General features: G+C 38.7%; 1 long non-coding RNA gene across 9 annotated transcripts in view; it reads right to left on the bottom strand.

Moving 5' to 3' along the window:
* The window catches only part of LOC137231058 (uncharacterized), a 76,478-nt gene that overhangs the window by 38,973 nt on the left and 18,251 nt on the right, over positions 1-19,254 (bottom strand). For 6 of the 9 annotated variants that reach the window (XR_010946376.1, XR_010946368.1, XR_010946366.1 and 3 more), the window contains one exon: positions 930-1,004. This is a non-coding gene — a long non-coding RNA (uncharacterized lncRNA). Of the gene's footprint in view, positions 1-929; positions 1,005-4,465; positions 4,632-19,254 lie in introns of all 9 variants that reach the window. The other 3 variants (XR_010946367.1, XR_010946371.1, XR_010946372.1) reach the window with 1 other exon arrangement.

Below are 19,254 nucleotides of genomic sequence, written 5' to 3'. Positions count from 1 at the left end.
GTTTCAATCTTTAATCCATTTAGAGGATATGCTAGTGTATGGTGGGAGGTGCGGCTCCTACATGCAGTGTTTCCATCCAGTTATCTCACAGGAGGTGTTGAATAGTCCGTCTTTTCCAACTGGTTTGTAAAGCCATCGTTATATGATGCGGCTTTCTCGATTTTAATGAACATGGTATTTATCATTATTTGAATGATGTTTTAATTATGATTATAGTTTATAAACAGCTTCCCTGTGTCTGCTCATTTGATTCTTTAACCTATAGTGGTAGGTTTGGTAGATTATAATAGCTACCATATTTTCATGCCCAGCATCCTTTCCCATCCTCTGTCTCTTGAATCCTTTAGGGAACTCCCCCTTCATGCAATGTGATCCTGGAGAGACGGTCAATTATGGTACACTGGCCAAATACTGTGTTATATATGCGACCTAGGCTGGCCAATCCAAAAATCCCAACCCACGGTAATAGGCTAGGGTTTGGACATCTGACCTGAGCAAGGCAATATAATCTTCCTTGGGAATGATATTTGAAAAAGATTTTCTGTTGGAATTGTTAAGCTGGGAGATACCTTCTTTAGATCTTCTTAACTGACACATAAATTAAAACTATCTGAGAAAAAACCACACAAAAACAAGCAGAGCTAAGAAATGGAGAGCCAAAAAGTTTTAAAGGCATCATTTGGGTCTTTGGATCCAGCCTTGCTCCAAAGCCAATGCCCTTGGACAACCAGGAATAAAAGACTACAAATTCCTTTTTTTATTTTTAACTTACGTTCATGTGTTCAATATGGCTTCTTATAATTTGCAGTCAAAAGAGTTCTAACCCTCTTCAATAGATATTACTGTTCCCACATTACAGAGGAAGAAACAGAGGCTGGTAGAGGTTAAATTCAATCAGTGTTAACGTGCTTCCCGCTCTTTGCTCTTACCTTCTGGGACCCGTCCTTCCAGCACTGGCAGCTCCTCTCTTTGTGTACTGTATCCCAAAGATTTTCTGGTGATGACTGGGAAGAAAGGCCATATTAATGTATGAAGGCTGCTTACTATCTTCTAAAACAGTTAAGATTCTAAATTAGATCTGTTCTATTCCTCCTCATCAGACTTTCTTTTCCTGTAGCAAGGTGAAAATCTCCCTGACCTGACTTCTCAATATGATCAAAGTTTCGGCTTTATCCTTGGTATCTTTGGCTGGAAAGGTATAAAAGCTCATTATCCAATGATGTCACATTCAAATCAGCCTCAGAGTGTCTTTTCATATTGCGAGGAGAAATTTGATTTTCTAAAGTCCCTTTATAATTGGGAATTTCTTTATACTATCTGGAGTAGAGTATACCTCAAAAACATTCTGAGTTAGAACCAGGTCCTCTAAGAATTCTCCTTCCTATGGAACAGCTAATACTTAGAGCTTCACAATTAGAAATGTTATACAGACTTCTGTTAAAATGCAAACAGCCCCTGGACAGGTTTACACTCGAGTCTTTTGGCTATGTGCACTTTAATGTGAATTCATTTAGCAGATTGGATCATATTTTCACTGAGGTAGTAGGAGGCAAAGGAGGACAAGTAGGCAGAGAAGAAAAAGGAGAGGAGAGGCAGGGGATACTAATGATAGGAGAAAGAGTGAAGAAATGGAGAGGTGAAGACAATTACTAAAGGCTTTCCTCCCAAGTCACTTCTGAGATAGAGCTGTGAACCACAGTCAGGGTTAGGACAAGCTGATATGACAGCTACCATTAGGAATGAATTGAATTAGATTCTCTGAGCTCTGAGGGGAGGATCTAATTCAGCACTAGAACCAGCCATATCATTATCTTCACATTTTCTTCTACTTGGTCATTTTTGGCATCGCTCAAGACCCTTCATGAGCTGGAATTAATATGCATCCAGAAATCAGACCCAACCATTTGTAGCATGTAACTACAGCTGTCCCACACTGTCAGCAAGCACCAACTCCCTGAGCAATTTACTACCTGGACAGAAGTTCATTCCATAAGCTTATCTGTTCTCAACTGTCATCCAATAACCTAGTGGATTCCTCATCTATAAAATTTCAACTCTCCAAGCAAGTTCCTGTTCCAAGCCTCCTTACAGTGGCTCAGAGCGTCTTTGCTCCACCATTTTTTAGTAACTACACACACCTTCACTTAGGTTACATGCCAAGTGCTCTGATGCTCTTTGGTGAAAGTCCAAGTGAAGGCAAAACTAGGTTAAAGAAAAGACTTCAGCAAAATGGCAGCCTAGGAAGCTCCAAGTTTTCATTCCCCAACAGAAATGTTTTTTAAAAAGGCAGAAACTGTCTGAACCAATCTTACTGGAGCTCTGGAAAACACTCAAAGTTTTGAGCCACCAAACAAATACCCAATCAAGAAAAAGCCATCTTGGGGCTTCCCTGGTGGCGCAGTGGTTAAGAATCCGCCTGCCAGTGCAGGGGACACAGGTTCAAGCCCTGGTCTGGGAAGATCTCACATGCCGCGGAGCAACTAAGCCCATGCGCCACAACTACTGAGCCTGCGCTCTAGAGCCTGGGAGCTACAACTACTGAAGCCCGCGGGCCTAGAGCCCGTGCTCTGCAATAAGAAAAGCCACCACAGTGAGAAGCCCGTGCACCGCAAGAAAAAGTAGCCCCTGCTCACCGCAACTAGAGAAAGCGCGCACGCAGCAACGAACACCCAATGCAGCCAAAGATAAAATAAACGTAAAAAAAGAAAAGAAAAGAAAAAGCCATCTTCAAAACAGCAGGAAAGTTCTGTGGCATTTTTAGTTACATTTACTCCACCCTTCCCCAGCATGGCAGTGGTTTTGGTCTTGAAGTGGTGGCAACCTGGTTTCCAGTATCATTCCTCAAACTAGAAGAAGCAGAGCAGAAATTATTTGCAAATTATTGTGTACATTTAAACTGTCCGGTGGATACCTGAAGGACTGACACAAGAGCCTGTCTCTGTTATGTCTAACTCAGAAATCAGGTGGTAAAAGTGGTGGACACTACTCATAAAACTTGCAAATGACAATAGCCCCACAGACTCCTGGAGCAAGAAATTATAGGTGGAAACATACAATAGACCTTCTAAGGTGCAGAGGACAATCTGGGGTAAGACTGGGAATCTAGGACATTTGAAAGCAGTCAAAAATATGGGGGGATTTAGGAAGCCATATGCACACCCGGGCAAGATGCGTGCTCAGAAAATTGCTGAGAAGACCTTAAGATTTTACCTGACTGATTGCTAGCCTCAGAACTAGCCTAGCTAAGTACTGAAGGAATGCCCTAGTACAGAGCCAATCTGCAAACACTGGAAGAGTTCCTGGCACTCAAGAAAATTTCTATCAAAACATCTGATTTTGAGCTGAATGTGAGCTAAAGGAACAGAGACTTCAGTGATCACATGTGACCAGCAATAGCCTCTGCAAAAATAGTTAGGAAATCACTCAAAACAAACAGACTATTACAGCCTTCAACAACAATAACAACAACAAAACCAGCAAACCCTGGGAAAGGGGAAGAATGTGATTTCCAGAGTCATCATATATATATATTTGGCCATGCCCCTGACATATGGGATATTAGTTCCCCATCCAGGGACTGAACCTGCACCCCTGCAGTGGAAGCATGGAGTCTTAACCACTGGACCACCAGGGAGGTCCCCAGAGTTACCATATTATAGTAGTTAAATATCCAATTTTAAGCAAAAGAAGATTGCAAGGCATAGACAGAAATGGGCAAACATTCAAAGGAACAAAATCAATTCACAGAAACCATTCCTGAGGAAGCCCAGACATCAGACTTACTAGATAAAACTTAAATATGCTCAAAGACCTAAAGGAAAACATGGATAAGGAACTAATGGAAACCAGGAAAAATCATTTATAGATAAAATGAGAATATCAACAGAAATTATAAAAAGGAACCAAACAGAAATTGTGGAGCTGAAAATTACAATAATTGAAATGAAAATTTCACTGGAGGGATTCAACAGCAGATGTGAGCAAAGAGAAGAAAGAATCAGCAAGCTTGAAAATAAGACAATCAAAATCATAGAGTCTGAGGTGCAGAAACAAAAACAATGAAGAAAAGTGAACTAAGGGATCATGAAGTATACCAACATACCCATTATGAGAGTCCCAGAAGAGACAAGAGGGGGGTGGAGATTATTTGAAGAAATAATGGCAAAATACCTCAACTTCGATGAAATAAATAAACCGACAACTGTAAGAAGCCTGATGGACTCCAAATAGGATAAACTCAAAAAGACCCAACCAAGACATATAAACAAACTGTCCAAAGATAAAGAGAGAGTCTTAAAAGCAGCAAGAGAAAAGTAAATCATCATCACGTACTAGGGATTCTCAATAACAATATCAGCCAATTTTTCACAACAAACCCTGGAGGCCAGAAAGACATGAGATAAAATCTTTAAAGTACTGAAAGATAAACCTGTCAACCAAGAATTCTATAGCTGGCAAAACTTGCCTTCAAAGATAAATGAAGGGCTTCCCTGGTGGCGCAGTGGTTGAGAATCCGCCTGCTGATGCAGGGGACGTGGGTTCGTGCCCCAGTCTGGGAGGATCCCACATGCTGTGGAGCGGCTGCCTGTGCTCCGCAACGGGAGAGGCCACAGCAGTGAGAGGCCCGTGTACTGCAAAAACAAATAAATAAATAAATTAAAATTAAAATTAAAAATATAAACGAAAAATTAAGACATTCCTAGATAAACAAAAGCTGAGGAAACTGATTACCACTAGGTTGCCCTACCAGAAATGCTAAAGGGAGTCCTTCAGGTTAAAATGAAAGGATGTTATTCAGTAACTTGAAGTTGTATGAAGAAACAAAGGTCTCTGATAAAGTGTTTAAAAGAAAAAATGCATAAAGAATAATTACAGAGCTATGTTATTGGGCACTGTTATGGGTGGTATTATGTCCCCCCCCCCCACCACCAATTAATAGTTGAAGTCCTAACCCTCAGTACCTCAGAATGTGATCTTATTTGGACATAAGGTCATTGCAGATATAATTAGTTAAGATGAGGTCATACTGGAATGGGTGGACCCCTAATCCCATATGACTGCTGTCCTTATAAAAAGGGGAAATTTGAGACAGGCATACGGGGAGAATGCTATATGAAGATGAAGGCAGAGATCAGGGTGATGTTTCTACGAGCCAAGGAACAACAAAGATTTTCAAGAGACCACCTGAAGCTAAGTAAGAGGCATGGAACAGATTCTCTCTCACAGCCTCAAAAGATAGCAACTTGCTGACATGTTGATCTAAGACTTCTAGCCTCCATACCTGTGAGACAATAAATTTCTCTTATTTAAGTGATCCAATTTGTGATAATTTTTTAGAGTAGCATTAGGAAACTATTATAGGCACATAATACATAAAGATGTAATTTGTGACATCAATAACATAAAGTGGCAGGGGAAGACAGAGCTATATAGGAGTAGAGTTTTTGTACGCAGTTGAAATTAAGCTGGTGTCAGTTCAAATTAGGTTGTTATAAATTTAGGATGTTAAATGTGATCATGATTATAGCCACAAAAATATAGCTAGAGAATATATACAAAAGGAAATGAGAAGGGAATCAAAATGTGTGACTACAAAAAAAATCAACAAAACACAGAAGAAAGCAATAATGGAGTAAATGAGGAACGAAAAAGCTAACAGACATACAAAAACCAAATAGCAAAATGATGGAAATAAGTCCTTCATTATCAGTAACTGCTTTAGATGTAAATGGATTAAACTCTTCAATCAAAAGGCAAAGACTGGCAGAACTGATTTAAAAACACAATCCAACTATATAATGTCTAAAACAGATTCACTTTATATCCAAAAACACAAAAGGGCTGAAAGTGAAAGGGTGGAAGAAGATATCCCATGCAAACAATAATCCAAAGAGTGCCAGGGCGGCTATACTAGTTAGACAAAATAGACATTAAGTCAAAGACTGTTACAAGAGACAAATAAGGACTATCTAAGATATTATATATCTATAAAAGGATCAATTCATCAGGAAGATATAATAATTATAAGCATAGATGCACCAAACAGCAGAGCCAAAGACTATATGCAGAAAACCTTGACAGAATTGAAAGGAGAAATAGTCCTTCAAAAATAGTTGGACATTGGGCTTCCCTGGTGGCGCAGTGGTTGAGAGTCCGCCTGCCAATGCAGGGGACGCGGGTTCGTGCCCCGGTCCGGGAAGATCCCACATGCCGCGGAGCGGCTGCGCCTGTGAGCCATGGCCGCTGAGCCTGCGCGTCCGGAGCCTGTGCTCCGCGACGGGAGAGGTCACAGCGGTGAGAGGCCCGCGTACCAAAAAAAAAAAAAAAAAATAGTTGGACACTACAAACCCTACCTTCAGTAATGAACAGAACAACCAGACATAAGATTAATAAGGAATAGAGGGCTTAAACAACACCATAAACTAAATATATATGTATATATATACATATATATGCAGAAAACTCTAGGAACAACAGAATACACACTTTTCTCAAGTGCACATGGAACATTCTCCAAGATAGACCATATGTTAGATGACAAAACAATTCTTAATAAATTTAAAAAGATTTAAGTCATGCAGAGTATCTTCCTATCAAAATAGAAGGGAAATTAGAAAATTCAAAAATATGTGGAAATTAAACAACATACTCTTAAATATCCAAAGGGTTAAAGAAGAGAAATTAGAAATTAGAAAATACCTTGATAAAAATGAAAATGAAAACACAACATATCAAAATTTGTGGGATGCAGAAAAAGTAGTATTAAAAGGAAATTTTGGGCTTCCCTGGTGGCGCAGTGGTTGAGAGTCTGCCTGCCAATGCAGGGGACATGGGTTCGTGCCCCGGTCCGGGAGGATCCCACATGCCGCGGAGCAGCTGGGCCCATGAGCCATGGCTGCTGAGCCTGTGTGTCCAGAGCCTATGCTCCTCAATGGGAGAGGCCACAACAGTGAGAGGCCCACGTACTGCAAAAAAAAAAAAAAAAAGGGAAATTTGCAGCCGTAAAAATTTACATTAAAAAAAGGAGAAAGATCTCAAATCAATAACCTAACTTACACCTTAAGAGAACTAGAAAAGACAAACAGGGAAGCTCAACACTAACAGACAGAAGGAAATAATAAAGATTAGAGTGGAGAAAAATAGAGAATAAAAAAAAATAGAGAAAATCAACAAAACTAAAAGTTGATGTTTTGAAAAAAATCGGTAAAGTTGACAACTCTTTAGCTAGATTGGATAAGAAAAAAAAGAGAAAACTCAAATTACTAAATAAGGTTGGGGGGAAAGGACATTACTATTTACTTTACAGAGATAAAAAGGATTATAAGAGAATACTATGAATAATTGTATGCCAACACACTGGATAATCTAGATAAAGTGGACAAATTCCTAGAAACATACAACCTACCAAAACTGACTCATGAAGAAAGAGAAAATCTAAATAGATCTATAATTAGTAAGAAGATTGAATCAGTAATCAAAATCTCTCAACAAAGAGGCCTTCCCTGGTGCCACAGTGGTTAAGAATCCACCTGCCAGTTCAAGGGACGTGGGTTTGAGCCCTGATCCGGGAAGATCCCACATGCTGCAGAGCAACTAAGTCCATGTGCCACAACTACTGAGCCTGTGCTCTAAGGCCCATGAGCCACAACTACTGAGCCTGTGTGCCACAACTACTGAAGCCCATGTGCCTAGAGCCCGTGCTCCGCAACAAGAGAAGCCACTGCAATGAGAAGCCTGAGCACCACAACGAAGACCCAATTAAGACCCAATGAAGACCCAATGCAGCCAAAAATAAAAATAAGTGAAATAATACAGGTACAAAAGGACAGATACCATATAATTCCACTTACATGAGTTACCAAGAATAGGCAAATTCACAGAAACAGAAAGTAGATTAGAGGTGACCAAGTGCTATGGGGAAGGTAGAATGGGCATTGTTTAATGTGTACAGTTTCTGTTTGGGATAATGAAGGAGTTCTGGAAAGGGTTAGTGGTAATGGTTGCACAACAATTTAAATGTACTTAGTGTCACTGAATTTTATACTTTAAAATGGTTAAAATGGTAAATTTCATGTTATATATATTTTACAATAAATTTTTTAAACTATATTGAAGATAAAATGTGTTTTCATAGCCCTCTCGAACCACCCATTGTCATTTGATCTTTTCCCCTTATTCAACCAAATGTATTGATTGCTAACCAGATGTCAACTCTCCGATAGGTTCTCAGCTTTCAAAGATACACAGAATAGTCTCCGTCATAAAGGGCTTTATAATCTGCTTGGAAAGGCATGAAAGTAAATCTAACAGACAAAACTGGGTGATAAGTACCATGATATTGGTAAGCGTAGGGAATTTAGGAAGCACATAGGTATGAGCATTTAGCTCAGGTAGGAAATATCTGGAAACACTTTCCGAAGATGTTAGTGACTGAGCTGAGTCTCAACATATAGGAGTGGCTAACTCCTGGCTAGGAGAAAGGGGATAAGTTTCTCAGGCAAGAGGAGCAATATGTAAAAAGACACAAACAGTAAAGAGAAAATGAGCATATTGGGGAAATGGGATAATATATGATATGAAATTGGCGGGGGTGGGGTGGAGAGAGGAGGGTGAATATTGAAGAGTTGGACAGGGTTCAGAAAGTGCATACCTTATATAATATGGGAGTTTGTACTTTATTCTAAGGGCAATGAGTAGCCATTGTATAAGGTTTCAGAAAGAGGAATCATGTGATCAGGTAGGTCTCTAAAAGAGACCTTCCTGGCTACACCAAGACAATGGACAGATGAGGGGCTCGACTCCAGGCATACAAGTGAGAACTGATAAAGGGCCTGAATAAGGCACTGGCAACGCCCATGGAGACTGGTAGCCAGAGTTGAGAAATGTTCATGATAACAACTCAGAAGACTAGTTATTGGTTGGATGTGAGTGATGGGAAGACTCTTGGGTTTCTAGCTTGGGAAATTTGGTGAGAGGTAGTATGGTTCACTGAAACGAGAAACTCAGAAGAAACAGGTCCAGGGCAAGAGGGATCATTTCTGTTCAGAAATGTTGCACCTGTGGGGTAGAAACAGATGGCTATTTAAGTGTGGAGTTCAGGAAAAATGCTTGATGTACAGATGTAAATTGGAGAGCCCACTGAATAGAAAGGAGAATTTGCCTTAAAGGAACCGATGTCTAAACATACAATCACATTATAGAAGGAACTATACTCCTTCCATCCACCACAGGGTAATTCAAGGAAAGGAGCAGTTCCCCTGTGTGACATCAAAATCAAACTATATGGGCAGTCACCCACTCAACCTTGTATGTAATAAGGCTTATGAGAATAAACTGATTATCAGTAAACCTGGGAGCTTTCCAAACTGGTTTCTATTTTGAAGCAAAGAGGACTTCTAACATATATCTTGTGCATGGCAAATCAAATCTTAAATCCATATTTGAGATCAATCCTTTGGGAATCTTGTCAACAACCAGAAAAGGGTAGCTATCAAACAAAAACAAAACAAAAATAAAACAAGTGTTACTATGCTCTATTCTTTTTTTTAACAGGCATTCAGCCGTTTTTTCCCATAACTGTTCTTCTTTCCTTCTAGTGCTGACAGAAATTGTTCTTCCTAGCAGGTAGATTCTATCTGCAGAATTCCTAAAAAAACTGGATCACATCATATATGGGAGAGGAAGACCAGGCTTTAGAGTAAGAAAATCCTGAGTGTGAATTCCATTCCACCATTTACAACATCACGGACAAATTTATTTATTCACTCATCCATTTATGCAACAGACAGGTATAGAGCACATTCTATACGATAGGTCCTGTCCTAAATACATATATTTAATACTGAGCTGAAAGTTCTTGTTCATAGACCAATGAGGGAGCAGACATACAATCACAGAATTACAGAATAAGGTAATTTCTAGAAAATTGGGGAACACGGTACACCTAACTCTGCTTTTTAGGAAAGCTTTATTGAGACTTGAAGGAGGAGAAGGTGTTTGGCAGATAGGAGAGGCGGTAAGAACTATGAAAGATTAAAGGACCCTGGAGAGATGGGAAATAGAGGGGGAGGAGATTCCTGGTGGAAGGAACTACAAGACCAAAGTCAAGGAGGCATTAGAAAGTAAAACGCTGGGTTCTAAGAGCTTCAGGTCATTTTTATAGGGTAGGCACATGAATGATACAGACAGGTGTAAGCTTCCATGTGTAAGCTGGGGCCACATCATGCACATTCTGCTGTCTTTGTCGCCTAGAGGCACCATTGAGGCATCCTCCTTCCTCTCCACTTAGACTGAAGAAATACTACTCTTTGGGGTACATACTGCTTTTTCATACTATTGCTGTCTCACACTCTGCTTCGGAAACTCCCACTCATTACTTGGGGACTTTGACATTGTGTTCATAAGCTCCTCTAAATTCTGTAGCGCCCTGTATTACTCGGGGGTTCTCCAGAGAAACAAAACAAATAGGATATATACGTACAGAGAGAGAGAGATTGATCTTAAGGACTTAGCTCACACAGTTGTGAGGGCTGGCAAGTCCAAAACCTGCAGGGCAGGCCAGCAGGCAGGAAATTCACACAGGTTTCTATGCTGCAGTTTGGAGGAAGAGCTGCTTCTTCTGTAAGAAGCCTCAGTCTTTGGCCTTAAGGACTTCAATTTATTTGATGGGTCACACCCACATTATGAGGGGTAATTTGCTTTAAACAAAGTTGGTATACATACATACATATATATATATATATATATATAGAGAGAGAGAGAGAGAGAGAGAGAGAGAGAGAGAATGTTAATCACACCTAAAAATATATCTTCGTAGCAACATCTCGGCTGGTATTTGACCAAATAACTGGGCACCATAGCCTAGCCAAGTTGACCCAGAAAATTAATTGTTGCACATCCCTTGAGATTTCTTTTTTTAATTGAAATATAGTTGATTTATTTGGGTTGGCCAAAAAGTTCGTAAACGAACTTTTTGGCCAACCCAATACAATGTTGTGTTAGTTTCAGGTGTATAGCAAAGTGATTTAGTTATACATATACACGTATATATTCTTTTTCAGATTCTTTTCCCTTATAGATTATTACAAAATATTGAGTATAGTTCCCTATGCTATACAGTAGGTCCTTGTTTATCTATTATATATATGTATTACTGTGTATATGGTAATTGCAAACTCCTAATTTATACCCCCCTTCCCCTTCAGTAACCATAAGTTTATTTTCTATGCCTGTGGGTCTATTTGTTTTGTATATAAGTTTATTTGTATCATTTTTATTTTAGATTCCACATATAAGCAATATCATATGATATTTGTCTTTCTATGTCTGACTTACTTCACTTAGTATGATAATCACTAGGTCCATCCATGTTACTGCAAATGACATTATTTCATTCTTTTTATGGCTGAGTAATATTCCAGTGTATATATATATATACTGCATCTTCTTTATCTATTCATCTGTCAATGGACATTTAGGCTGCTTTCATGTCTTGGCTATTGTAAATAGTGCTGCAGTGAACATTGGGGTGCATGTCTTTTCAGTTATGGTTTTCTCTGGATATATGCCCAGGAGTGGGATTGCTCAATTTTTTAGTTTTTTAAGGCACCTCCACACTGTTCTCCATAGTGGCTGTACCAGTTTACATTCTCACAAACAGTGTAGGAGGGTTCCTTTCTCTCCACACCCTCTCCAGCATTTATTTGTAGACTTTTTGATGATGGCCATTCTGACCAGTGTGAGGTGATAACTCATTGTAGTTTTGATTTGCCTTTCTCTAATAACTAGCAAGGTTCAGCATATTTTCATGTGCCTTTGGCTATCTGTATGTCTTATGTGGAGATGTCTATTTAGATCTTCTGTCTATTTTTTGACTGGGTTGTTTGGTTTTTTGATATTGAGCTGTATGAACTATTTGTATATTTTGGAGATTAATCTCTTCTTGGTTGCATCATCTGCAAATATTTTTTCCCATTCTGTAGGTTGCCTTTTTTTTTTTGCAAAAGATTTTCACTTTATTATCGCTAGGTAAATATCACACTAAAAAACAAGCTCCTCTTCCTCCCCCCCACTACCCCCGTAGGTTGTCTTTTTGTTTTGTTTATGGTTTCCTTTGCTGTGCAAAAGCTTTTAAGTTTAATTAGGTCCCATTGATTTATTTTTGTTTTTATTTCCACTACTCTAGGAGATGGATCCAAAAAGATATTGCTGTGATTCATGTCAAAGAGTGTTCCGCCGATGTTTCCCTCTAGGAGTTTTATGGTATCCAGTCTTACATTTAGGTCTTTAATCCATTTTGAGTTTGTTTCTGTGTATGGGGTAAGAAAATGTTCTAATTTCATTCTTTTACATGTATTTGTCCACTTTTCCCAGTACCACTTACTGAAGAGCCTGTCTTTTCTCCATTGTATATTCTTGCCTCCTTTGTCGTAAATTAACTGACCATAGAGATTTCAAACTATCTAGATCTATCAGGCAGGAGTCCAGCAGGAAATAGAATTCAATGAGACGGGTTTTGTGAAAGAACTACCTTTAGAAGTACTGTTGGGTTTAAGGGAACAAACAAGAGATGCCAAGGTACCTGTCAAGAACTGTTAGGGATCTGAGATTTTACCCTATTTGAAAGCTAATGAGATAGCCTGTTACAGCTTCATGGGCAGTGATTGAAGACATGACACTCCTGGATCAAAGATGAAGGATAGTTGACTACACATAGCAATAACAGTAGCCAGAGCATCAGCATTTTTGTTTTGGTTATCTAAGCCTCAACTCCCCCAGAGTGACACGAAGGGGGCCAGATAACAACTGTACATGTGATGGGTTGAATTACAGGCCAGGAAACCCTGAGTTTAGGAAATGCAATCTTTTATAATGGGCAGTAGGCATGTCTGCCCTTTGCTTCAGAGGGAGACGTTATCTTCATTACACTGGACAGTGAGTATGACTGCCTTTTGCTCCAGAGAGAGACACTACCTTCACTTTCCAAGGCTATTCGGTATACAAACATCCTTGAAAAGATCATCAGCAACAAAGGGCATTTAGTACCTTACTCACAAGATGTACAAAAACATGAGAGACCCGTGGAGAATTATCTCCTGATATTACCTAGAAATCAGTGGGGTAAAAATCTGTTATTCATAGGGTCAAAATTCAAGAAGAAGAGACTTATCTGAGCCCAGTGAGAGCTGGATCCATGGAAAAGGGGCCATTAGTGGGAACTCTAGTCATGGAGAGACACATATGCTACTAGAGAAGCAATGCTGAAGCAGGGAGAGACTGGGAAGGAACTCTGTTCTCTCTTTCACTCACACTGATTTTTGGCCAGTGACTCCAATTTGTCAAACTCCACATGAAGCCAGCTAGCAAGGACACCTGCAGGACACAGTTCATAGGGGCCAGTCTTACATATCCAAAGCAGCGCTGAGAGAAGACTGGAGAATCTATTGGGGATGCAGTGGAGGAAAATAATCAGTATAATATATGGTCCCTCCCATATCTTAGTTTCAAAACTTCTTGACTTTCTGGCATCAAATGATCTTCACGCTGCTCACTCTAGTCAACCACCCTTGAGGCTACGTGAAACTTATCAGCACACAGGACTCCTCCACCTATGAAATATTGAGCCTAAATATACAGATCCATGACCACACTTGCTAAACCTCCAGCTTTTTCACTCTCTTTTTCCCCAGTAAACCTGCTTTGCTTACTTGAGCACCACTGATTCTTGCATTCCATGTATTTCTTCCGATTCCAGTTTCCTTCTTATTGAGTTACTACACTTAATGATGCTTTCAGAAAGAGTCACTGAGAGATACATTCTCAGTCTTTTGACTGGCTGAACATGTTTTTATCCTATTCTCAATATTCTATGTTAGTTTAGCTGGGTATAGAATTCTGGTGTACCGGTTATTTCTCTCAGAACTTTAAAGATATTATTCCAGTGTTTTCTAGCTTCTAGTCTCAATGACGAGATACCAGGTTAATACTTTTTTTCTCCGTAGGTGACCCTTGTCTTTGTCTCTAGTGTCCTGTGTTTACATAAGGGTTGCTATTGATTTATTTTGCTCATGAGTCAGCTTTCTTCAATTTGAACAATCAAGTCTTCTAATACTTGGAAAATTCTCAGCCCATATCTTTTTGATATTGCCTTTCCCCATTCTTTTTTTTAATTTAATTTTATTTATTTTTTTATACAGCAGGTTCTTATTAGTCATCAATTTTATACACATCAGTGTATACATGTCAATCTCAATCGCCCAATTCATCACACACACACCCCACCCCACCCCACCCCCGCCGCTTTCCCCCTTTGGTGTCCATACATTTGTTCTCTACATCTGTGTCTCAATATCTGCCCTGCAAACTGGTTCATCTGTACCATTTTTCTAGGTTCCACATATATGCGTTAACATACGATATTTGTTTTTCTCTTTCTGAGTTACTTCACTCTGTATGACAGTCTCTAGACTATCCACATCTCAACAAATGACCCAAATTCCTTCCTTTTTATAGCTGAGTAATATTCCATTGTATATATGTATCACATCTTCTTTACCATTCGTCTGTTGATGGGCATTTAGGTTGCTTCCATGATCTGGACATTGTAAATAGTGCTTCAAGGAACATTGGGGTGCATGTGTCTTTTTGAATTATGGTTTTCTCTGGGTATATGCCCAGTAGTGGGATTGCTGGGTCATATGGTAATTTTTTTAGTTTTTTAAGGAACCTCCATACTGTTCTCCATAGTGGCTGTATCAATTTACATTCCCACTAACAGTGCAAGAGGGTTCCCTTTTCTCCACACCCTCTCCAGGATTTGTTGTTTGTACATTTTCTGATGACTCCATTCTAACTGGTGTGAGGTGGTACCTCATTGTAGTTTTGATTTGCATTTCCCTAATAATTAGTGATGTTGAGCAGCTTTTCATGTGCTTCTTTGCCATCTGTATGTCTTCTTAGGAGAAATGTTTATTTAGGTCTTTGGCCCATTTTTGGATTGGGTTGTTTGTTTTTTTAATATTGAGCTGCATGAGCTGTTTATATATTTTGGAGATTAATCCTTTGTCTGTTGATTCGTTTGCAAATATTTTCTCCCATTCTGAGGGTTGTCTTTTCATCTTGTTTATGGTTTCCTTTGCTGTGCAAAAGCTTTAAAGTTTCATTAGGTTCCATTTGTTTATTTTTGTTTTTATTTCCATTACTCTAGGAGGTGGATCAAAAAAGACTCTACTGTGATTTACGTCAAAAAGTGTTCTTCCTATGTTTTCCTCCAAGAGTTTTATAGTGTCCAGTCTTACATTTAGGTCTCTAATCCATTTTGAGTTTATTTTTGTGTATGGTGTTAGGGAGTGTTCTAATTTCATTCTTTTACATGTAGCTGTCCAGTCTTCCCAGCACCACTTATTGAAGAGACTGTCTTTTCTCCATTGTATGTCCTTGCCTCCTTTGTCATAGATTAGCTGACCATAGGTGCGTGGGTTTATCTCTGGACTTTCTATCTTGTTCCATTGATCTATGTTTCTGTTTTTGTGCCAGTACCATACTGTCTTGATTACTGTAGCTTTGTAGCATAGTCTGAAGTCAGGGAGTCTGATTCCTCCAGCTCCGTTTTTTTCCCGCAAGACTGCTTTGGCCATTTGGGTCTTTTGTGTCTCCATACAAATTTTAAGAGTTTTTGTTCTAGTTCTGTAAAAACTGCCATTGGTAATTTGATAGGGATTGCATTGAATCTGTAGATTGCTTTGGGTAGTGTAGTCATTTTCACAATATTGATTCTTCCAATCCAAGAACATGGTATATCTCTCCATCTGTTGGTATCATCTTTAATTTCTTTCATCAGTGTCTTATAGTTTTCTGCATACAGGTCTTTTTTCTCCCTAGGTAGGATTATTCCTAGGTATTTTATTCTTTTTGTTGCAATGGTAAATGGGAGTGTTTCCTTAATTTCTCTTTCAGATTTTTCATCATTAGTGTATAGGAATGCAAGAGATTTCTGTGCATTAATTTTGTATCCTGCAACTTTACCAAATTCACTGATTAGCTCTAGTAGTTTTCTGGTGGCATTTTTAGGATTCTCTATGTATAGTATCATGTCATCGGCAAACAGTGACAGTTTTACTTCTTCTTTTACAATTTGGATTCATTTTATTTCTTTTTCTTCTCTGACTGCCGTGGCTAGGACTTGCAAAACTATGTTGAATAATAGTGGTGAGAGTGGACATCCCTGTCTTGTTCCTGATCTTAGAGGAAATGCTTTCAGTTTTTCACCATTGAGAATGATGTTGCTGTGGGTTTGTCATATATTGCCTTTATTAGGTTGAGGTAGGTTCCCTCTATGCCCACTTTCTGGAGAGTTTTTATCATAAAAGCTTTTTCTGTATCTATTGAGATGATCATATGGTTTTTACTCTTCAATTTGTTAATATGGTGAATCACATTGATTGATTTGTGTATATTGAAGAATCCTTGCATCCCTGGGATAAATCCCATGTAATCGTGTTGTATGATCCTTTTAATGTGTTGTTGGATTCTGTTTGCTAGTATTTTGTTGAGGATTTTTGCATCTATATTCATCAGTGATATTGGTCTGTAATTTTCTGTTTTTGTAGTATCTTTGTCTGGTTTTGGTATCAGTGTGATGGTGGCCTCATAGAATGAGTTTGGGAGTGTATCTTCCTCTGCAATTTTTTGGAAGAGTTTGAGAAGGATACGTGTTAGCTCTTCTCTAAATGTTTGATAGAATTCACCTGTGAAGCCATCTGGTCCTGGACTTTTGTTTGTTGGAAGATTTTAAATCACAGTTTCAATTTCATTACTTGTGATTGGTCTGTTCATATTTTCTATTTCTTCCTGGTTCAGTCTCGGAAGGTTATACCTCTCTAAGAATTTGTCCATTTCTTCCAGATTGTCCATTTCATTGGCATAGAGTTGCTCATAGTATTCTCTTAGGATGCTTTGTATTTCTGCGGTGTCTGTTGTAACTTCTCCTTTTTCATTTCTAATTTATTGACTTGAGTACTCTCCCTCTTTTTCTTGATGAGTCTGGCTAATGGTATATCAATTTGTTTACCTTCTCAAAGCACCATCTTTTAGTTTTGTTGGTCTTTGCTATTGTTCTCTTTGTTTCTATTTCATTTATTTCTGCTCTGATCTTTATGATTTCTTTCCTTCTGCTAACTTTGGGTTTTGTTTGTTCTTTTTTCTCTAGTTCCTTTAGGTGCAAGGTTAGATTGTTTATTTGAGATTTTTCTTGTTTCTTGAGGTAGGCTTGTATAGCTATAAACTTCCCTCTTAGAACTGCTTTTGCTGCATCCTATAGGTTTTGGACCATCGTGTTTTCATTGTTATTTGTCTCTAGTTATTTTTTGATTTCCTCTTTGATTTCTTCAGTGATCTCTTGGTTATTTAGTAACGTATTGTTTAGCCTCCATGTGTTTGTGTTTTTTCTGTTTTTCTCCCTGTACTTCATTTCTAATCTCATAGCGTTGTGGTCAGAAAAGATGCTTGATATGATTTCAATTATCTTAAATTCACTGAGGCTTGATTTGTGACCCAAGATGTGATCTGTCCTGGAGAATGTTCCATGTGCACTTGAGAAGAAAGTGTAATCTGCTGTTTTTGGATGGAATGTCCTATAAATATCAATTAAATCTATCTGGTCTATTGTGTCATTTAAAGCTTCTGTTTCCTTATTTATTTTCATCTTGGATGATCTGTCCATTGGTGTATGTGAGGTGTTAAAGTCCCCCACTGTTATTGTGTTACTGTTGGTTTCCTCTTTTAGAGCCTTTAGCAGTTGCCTTATGTATTGAGGTGCTCCTATGTTGGGTGCATATATATTTATAATTGTTATATCTTCTTCTTGGATTGATCCCTTGATCATTATGTAGTGTCCTTCCTTGTCTCTTGTAACATTCTTTATTTTAAAGTCTATTTTATCTGATATGAGTATTGCTACTCCAGCTTTCTTTTGATTTCCATTTGCATGGAATATCTTTTTCCATCCCCTCACTTTCAGTCTGTATGTGTCCCTAGGTCTGAAGTGGGTCTGTGTAGACAGCATATATATGGGTCTTGTTTTTCTATCCATTCAGCAAGCCTGTGTCTTTTGGTTGGAGCATTTAATCCATTCACGTTTAAGGTGATTATCGATATGTATGTTCCTATGACCATTTTCTTAATTGTTTTGGGTTTGTTTTTGTAGGTTCTTTTCTTCTCTTGTGTTTCCCACTTAGAGAAGTTCCTTTAGCATTTGTTGTAGAGCTGGTTTGGTGGTGCTGAATTCTCTTACCTTTTGCTCGTCTGTAAAGCTTTTGATTTCTCCATCAAATCTGAATGAGATCCTTGCTGGGTAATCTTGGTTGTAGGTTCTTCCCTTTCATCACTTTAAGTATATCATGCCACTCCCTTCTGGCTTATAGAGTTTCTGCTGAGAAATCAGCTGTTAACCTTATGGGAGTTCCCTTGTATGTTATTTGTTGTTTTTCCCTTGCTGCTTTCAATAATTTTTATTTGTCTTTAATTTTTGCCAATTTGATTACTATGTGTATCAGCATGTTTCTCCTTGGGTTTATCCTGTATGGGACTCGCTGCGCTTCCTGGACTTGGGTGGCTATTTCCTTTCCCATGTTAGGGAAGTTTTCGACTATAATCTCTTCAAATATTTTCTTTAGTCCTTTCTCTCCCTCTTCTCCTTCTGGGACCCCTATAATGTGAATGTTGTTGCTTTTAATGTTGTCCCAGAGGTCTCTTAGGCTGTCTTCATTTCTTTTCATTCTTTTTTCTTTATTCTGTTCTGCAGCAGTGAATTCCACCATTCTGTCTTCCAGGTCACTTATCTGTTCTTCTTCCTCAGTTATTCTGCTACTGGTTCCTTCTAATGTAGTTTTCATTTCAGTTATTGTATTGTTCATTTCTGTTTGTTTGTTCTTTAATTCTTCTAGGTCTTTGTTAAACATTTCCTGCATCTTCTTGATCTTTGCCTCCATTCTTTTTCCGAGGTCCTGGATCATCTTCACTATAATTATTCTGAATTCTTTTTCTGGAAGGTTCCCTATCTCCACTTCATTTAGTTGTTTTTCTGGGGTTTTATCTTGTTCCTTCATCTGGTACATAGTCCTCTGCCTTTTCATTTTGTTTATCTTTCTGTGAATGTGGTTTTTGTTCCACAGGCTGCAGGATTGTAGTTCTTCTTGCTCCTGCTGTCTGCCCTCTGGTGGATGTGGCTATCTAAGAGGCTTGTGCAAGTTTCTCGAT

Source organism: Pseudorca crassidens, chromosome 9 (genome assembly GCF_039906515.1).
Source record: "Pseudorca crassidens isolate mPseCra1 chromosome 9, mPseCra1.hap1, whole genome shotgun sequence".
NCBI lineage: Eukaryota > Metazoa > Chordata > Mammalia > Artiodactyla > Delphinidae > Pseudorca > Pseudorca crassidens.
This window is presented reverse-complemented; position numbering and strand designations above follow the sequence as displayed.